This window comes from Podarcis filfolensis (genome assembly GCF_964270895.1).
Source record: "Podarcis filfolensis genome assembly, chromosome: 16".
NCBI classification, from domain to species: Eukaryota; Metazoa; Chordata; class Lepidosauria; order Squamata; family Lacertidae; genus Podarcis; species Podarcis filfolensis.
The window spans coordinates 10,363,901-10,370,863 of record NC_139620.1 but is presented as its reverse complement, the minus strand read 5'-3'; positions in this window follow the sequence as shown (position 1 = coordinate 10,370,863).

Here is a 6,963-nt window from a genome sequence, read left to right as displayed (position 1 = left end):
TGGATCTGGCCCAATCGCCTTCTCAATCTGGCCTGTGGATGATCCAGGAATCAGCGTGTCTTTACATGAGTAGAATGTGTCCTTTTATTTAAAAGGCATCTCTGGGTTATTTGTGGGGCCTGCCTGGTGTTTTCACATGAGTAGAATGTGTGCTTTTATTTAAAATGCATATCTGGGTTATTTGTGGGGCATAGGAATTCATTCATTTTTTTCTCTTCAAAATATAGTCCGCCCCCCCCCCCCCCACAATGTCTGAGGGACAGTGGACCGGCCCCCTGCTGAAAATGTTTGCTGACCCCTGGCTAGCCTATGCATAGGTGTCTAAAGGATAATGTTTTAATGATATATAATGAGAACGAGTAATTCAGAAACTGGATTTTCTGTGCCCAACTGGCTAGATGAGATGAGTGCTCTTTAAGTTAGTTTTAACATTGTTCATAAGTAGGTTGTTGGAGAAACATATAGCTACCACCAACATCTCAGCTTTGATGGTACAGACATGTTCTGGAAGCAGCTATGCAATTCCAAATAAAACAAACAAGAATTCTGGAAGAGCATGTAAGCACATACATTCAGCTAATGCGGCTGAAGACAGAATCGGGATTCAAGATGACCTTAACAGATTGGAGACCTGGGCCCAAGCTATCAAAATGAATTTCAATGGGGACAAATGTAAGGTTTGTTAAGTTGTGGGTGAACATATCAGACGACACAGCGATTCTTCAAACATCTCTTGTTTATTCATAGGCCAGAACAGAACTGAGCTGAAGGGTTCAGCCAACCTGCTTCTATAGAACTCAACTACAAAGCAACAGTAACCACTTTCTGTAACTATCCAATCACTGAACATCACTTTCAATTCCTTATTTGCATATGTGGACCTGAGTGAAAACTATCTACAGTACCCCCCTGCTGGCCCAGGGTGAGAACTTCAGTACATAACAAGGTTCTACACTTAGGCAGGAATAACCAGCTGCACAGATATACAGTAAGATAGTAGACACCTGGCTTGCCAGTAGTACATGTGAAAAGGATGTTATATTGTATGTGAAAGAAATTAATCATTGTTTCTTGTGGGAAAGGTTGCTGGCTCTCAAGTTAAAAGACAACATAGGAATCTAGATAGGAAGCTGGCCTTATATCATAGCAAACCACTATTATCTACCACACTATTATCAACTCTGGTATCAGCAGCAGTTCTGCGGGGTTTCAGACAGAGAAGATACCCATTCCTACCTAGAGACGCTGGGGATTGAACCTGGGACCTCCTGCTTGTAAAGCAGATTGCCTAATGCTGTGTTATCAACATCCCTCAACCTGGGAGATGTGCATTTCATATTGTATTTAAAAGGAGATTGGGGTGGTAACTTCTCTTAGAAATCAGGATAATCTGATATGAATATGAATAGAGATGTTTCAACAAGGTGTTTCAGACAAACTATCAGGCGCCTCAAAGTTCTGAAGAAGCATCAAGACTGAGGAGCAGTTGGGTTGTCAAGGTAACAGTGACCTGCCCACCTTTGTGACATCTCTTTGAATTCTGGCTTAAAAGTCACAAACCAGAGGTGTCCAGTCCAGGAGTCAGGAGTGGTAGGAGCAGTGTGAGAGTGTGTCTGTGGGTGTGTGAGAGAGGATAAGAGGATTTATATTTTGTTTTGGTACTTACACATTTTCATTTATATTTTTATATAATGCTTTCCATAGCTTTGTATATTTTTAGACTGATATTTAGGGGTAGGGGTTGGAGTAGCTTAGGTGGGTTTTAGGGCGATAGAAAACATAGGTGCTGGTTGTGTGTTTTAAATTACCTTTCTACAGAGAAACTTCATAATGTTAACTTCAAAATGTAAGTAGAAAGAAAATGTACGTAGAAGAAACTTCAAAATGTAAGTAGGATTTCTTCTACTGCTACTCAAAACTTGGCGTGAAAGGACAGGAGTCACCCATGTTGCCTTGGCTCTCTCTTGGCCAGTTGCTCCCCTGTGATACTGAGGCCAGACTTAATTTAATGCAGAGCTTTCCAAGGTGCATGCTGCAACAAATTAGTGTGTCGGCGTGTCATACAAACGCTCGCTTGCTCGTCCCGGGGCTGGAAATGGGTTAGTTTAACCTCCAGTTTGCTAATAAATCTGAATTACTGTGTCACGAAATGACGCATATCTAAAAAGTGTGTCACCAACATGAAAAGTTTGGAAAGCTCTGATTTAATGATTCACATGAGGCCTGTCTGCACCACCTACTGAGCTACAGAGACCAGTAGAATTAGCCTGCCATCTTTTTATTTGAGATCTAGACAAGACATATAGAGTGAGATAGTCTACCTGCCTGAGGCGGACCTCCCAAGTCACAGGGACCTCAAATCCCAACCCTGTCACAGAGGTGTTTCTCTGAGAAAGCCTCCACAGCCAACCTCAGGTATGGAATCTGTATTCGCCACCCCCCAGTGTAAAACCCAAACCTTAAAGGCTTGTTTATTGATGCCATATGGCCAATGACACTCCTGGCCCCTTGCTAAGTCCAGGTTGGCATCAGGCTTAAACAGACCCTTGGCAAAGTGGTGCTTTGGGCCCCCAATCCCATCAGGTAGTTGCTCCCACTACCACCTATCAAACGCTAGATGGAAAAGTAGGTGCTGGGTTGAAGGTGCTGCCACATTTTCTTTCCCAAAATGCAGTCTCAACATCACGGTCAGACACTGCATCTTGCTGGCTGCAAATGGTAGAGGCCAGCAGCCATTGCTGGAGGGCACCTGCTAATCTGATAACAGTGATACCTGGGGTTAGTGGGTCCAGGGGGGTCATTTTCAACCCAGCAGCTGCCTGAGTCTGGGCTTGACTAAGGTCAAATACAATTTCTGAACATTTGGTTTTAATTGTATGTATTTTTTATGTATTTTTATTCTGAGACCTTTGAGTGAAGGCCAGAACATACATATGGTAAATAATTGAATAAAGCTGATATAATTCAGTCTCTTTTTCTTACATCCAGAGGAAATACTGTTCAAAAACACTGAAGATTATGATGAGATCTGAATCTGACCAAAGTGGATCCTAATGTTATATTTGCGTGGCTGTGATAAAGAATAAACAATACCTGTTTGTTGTTTGCCTGCCAGGGGGTGCTGCAGCCTCCCAACAGGCAGTCAACATCCTGAAATTATATACCACACACACAATTACCTATCCCTTTATTCTAAGAGTGTATTATCCCCAAGTACTGGTAGGTTTATATATAAATGAAATAATAAATGAGCAGCTTAAAAAGGTGGACGCCAAAACGTTTTGCTATAGAATTTTAAAAGTCTGTTTTGTTAGTCATCATGTAAAATAAGCATCCTGCTATAATCCTATAATATCCTTATAAAGGATAATGGGTTGCTTGCAAAATCAATTTTAGCAACAACAAAACCCCTCCCTTCATAGTCTTATTAATTTTTAATTAAATTATCATACAATGTCTTGATTTCACTTGTAAGAAAGGGGTGAAATAATGTCCAAGAGTTAAGATTCCTTGCTTTGAAATTGTGAATAATGAAAAAGAACCCAGAACAAAGGTGTGCAAGCCCTTATATAGACTTTTGAAAGTGCCCACCCTGTAGCTCAAGACCACCCCCAAAAACATCATACATACATCACAGAAGGAGGCAGTCTACAACAGAAATCCTGTGTGCCAGGATACCTGACAATGGCCAGTGACTGCTTACTTTGGCAGCCCGGCCATTCTTTTGTGATGGTAAATATTTTAATTCCTGAATCCAGGTCACAGGCTCACCCTATTCATACGCAAAGATGCCTTTAAGACAGGTAAGCAAAAGACAATGGAGAGGCTTTCCCATTTCCTTCCTCCTTGCAGAGAAACATTTGAAGTCAATTTGGAAGAGTCAAAATGGTTTCAGGATTGTTCTCCTGTACTATTTCAGACACGTGGTTTACATACTTATGTGTTTGGCTTGTAAATTTATGAACATTTAATTTATATATTTGAGACCTTAAATTCTAATAACATCAGTGTCTCTTTAAGATGAATGGAATATTAAGAGGAAGCCTGTCAGTTAATCTCTAACTGAACAGGCTAAGTGCAGCTGGTGGATGTTGCACATAGACAGGTGTTTACTTGTTAAGATATCTATTTAAAATTACTACTTTGAATCTGGGACTTCATGTTGAAAGCAACACATGGTACCGGGAGTGAAATACACAAGGAACTAAACAGCAGAGAAGCTAGCACCAAAAAAGCTAGAACAGCAGAGCCTTTCCCAACTCTCTTGTCACTGTACTCTAATTTTTTCAACCACTTTTCCTCTCTGTCCCTCCCATGCTGTGACCACTGCTCTGGTGCAACCTGCCATATTTTTTCCTCTGCTAACCTGCCCTGACTTCACGCAAATCTAGGATTGTGATGCAGCGCTACAAATGTTCCATTGGGGGCTGTGTGATGGCACTCATATATTTATTATATATTTTTTAAAAATCTCATTAGCACAGTAGGATATGCACCACCTTTAAATAAGTAATACTTAGATCCCACTCTTCCTTCAGCAGTTCAAAGCAGCTTTCAAAGAAGCCTCACATCTGGAATAGAATTTAAAAAAGGGCAGTGCTAAAGAACATTGTACCATTTCAAGTTGAAAGTGAGGAATGGAATGCCTTTTTAAAATCTACCATATACAATGCACGCAAGTCCCTGTATTTTATCTTCTGGGGCTGAGACAGATGCAGACTGGGGAAGATCTCATTTTAAAGGTTTTCTGAAAGAAGGAGGTCTTCAGAAGTTTCCGGATAGTTTGCTTAGGCGTGAGATGGATGCCAACACTCAACCTCAATTGTATAACCCAAATTTAGTTGGTCTATCCTCCTTTTTAATCTTCTACTGCCACCAATTTACTCGAAATGTTTTCAAAACCTCTTAGGAGTGTGTTTATTGTTATGATTATTATATCCCATATTTCCTCCCAAAGGAGCCAAGGGTGACAAACAAGATGTAATTAAAACAATAAAAATATATTTAAAGCAACTCCAGTACAAATGCAAACTGGGAAAGCTCCCAGTTTAGATTTGTTGAAAAAAGAAGGTCTTCAGGTGGGTGCTTGGGCATGAAATGGATGCCAACCCTAGAGCCAAGATGAACTTTTAAGATTGTTGGCTTAGTGAAGGGAATACTTATATTTACATTGGGGTGTTGAGATGCTTGACAACAGTTTCTATAGACTCCACTGTTGCCCTTAAGTGGCATTTACCTCAGGCCAAATCCCTAAACCTCCACCCAGCCAATAACTCCCACAGACCGTTACCAGCCAAGCATTAACAACACACTGATCACTAATATATTATTAATTTTCAATTATTAATCCATCCCCACCCCCCTCAGCCGTTCTCTGGTCGCATTCCCTCACATTTCCCTCCTCAACCACTTTATTTCCACCGACTCATCAACTGCCAAAATCTCAACAGTCTCTCTCAGTTAAAGCCCAACTGACGGGAGGCTTCAGCCAATCAAAGAGTCCGTTGACACCCAGATTGAATTTATCTAATTCAGACCCTTCCCAATAAGTTATTTGAAGTCCCTTTGGGTTATTCTTTGAGAAAAGCGACTAACAAACTTAATAGTACAATAGTCTCTCTCTCCTGTCAGAATTAGTCATCAAGAACTACTGCCACATAGGCTTGCAACGTTGTTAGAGTACAAGGCCTCAAACTCGGTCATGGAACATTTCCCGCCTTATGAACACAAGAATAAGAAGAGATACTTTGTGTGTGTGTGTGTATGCACATACATACAGGTAACTCTCAACTTATGTGGGGGTTACGTCCCAGGGATAGCGAATTCAGCCAAATTTGCATATAGTCAAAACATATTGGGTGCAATGGCAGGTGGGATTGCAGTCCCCCCCCACCCCAGATGCCCACCTCCTTTTATTTTTTATCAATTGCCAAGCACATAAAGCTGAATGTGCACACGTTAAATGTGCATAAGTTGAGAGTTCCCTATACACACACTTCCTTGCCCAAAGGGTGCAATTCTATACATAATTCCATATAGTTCACCTGGGATTAAGCCTCAGTAATTGCAACAGGACTTAAAATGGGAAAGGGGGTGTTCTACAAAAGCTTTGGAGGCACCAGATAAGACTCCTAGGTCAGCAACCCACCCCACTATGAGTACATCCCACTTTTCTACAGGACTTTTAACACCCAAAGTAAAGTAAGTTGTATAGTCATTGTCAACCAATATAACTCATGGCTTGCTTTTCTCTAGAATCATCCAGTTTATCTCTCCGCCCACCCCTTTGTCAGCTTCTTTGCTGTAAGCTGCTCGGAGACACACAATTGCCTCCAACTAAGTCTTCCTCAGCGCAGCTGATCCTTGTTGGCAGCCGTTCCCTGTTGGCATCCACCTGTCATGGGAAGCAATGGAAGAGGGTGCCTTCAAGTGTGAAGCCAAACTGTTGGGAGAGTTACAGCGCCTGTTGTTGATGTAGAGACCCAATACATGAGAGACATGTTTTGTTGCAGGTTAGGCAGATGAAGGCATCCAGTTCTTCTGATGCGGGTGCAATATGGCGTTTCTTCTCCCTGCACTCCTCCCAGTGGTCATTCCTCCTCAGGTCACTGCTACGGACGGACAACCTGTCTGTCTCCAGGCGCTGTGGTCAACTGCAAGGGATTCCCACATGGCAGGGCTAACGTTGCCAGCCTTCGTGTCACATTTGCAGACATCTTTGGAAGCAAATGGCTCTGCCAATGGGCCTGGTGGCTGAAGCCAGCTCCCCACAGAGCAAGTCCCTGGGGATCCTGCCACTTCCATTTTGTGGACGTGACCGAGTCAGCAAAGACGTTGCTGAGACAGGAGTGTGAACATGCTGGGAATGTGAAACAGTGATGGGTTTTACAATAGCGATAAAGGTCACACCCACACATAGTTTATAGCACTCTTGTATCATGGCTTCTTCCCCCAAAGAATCCT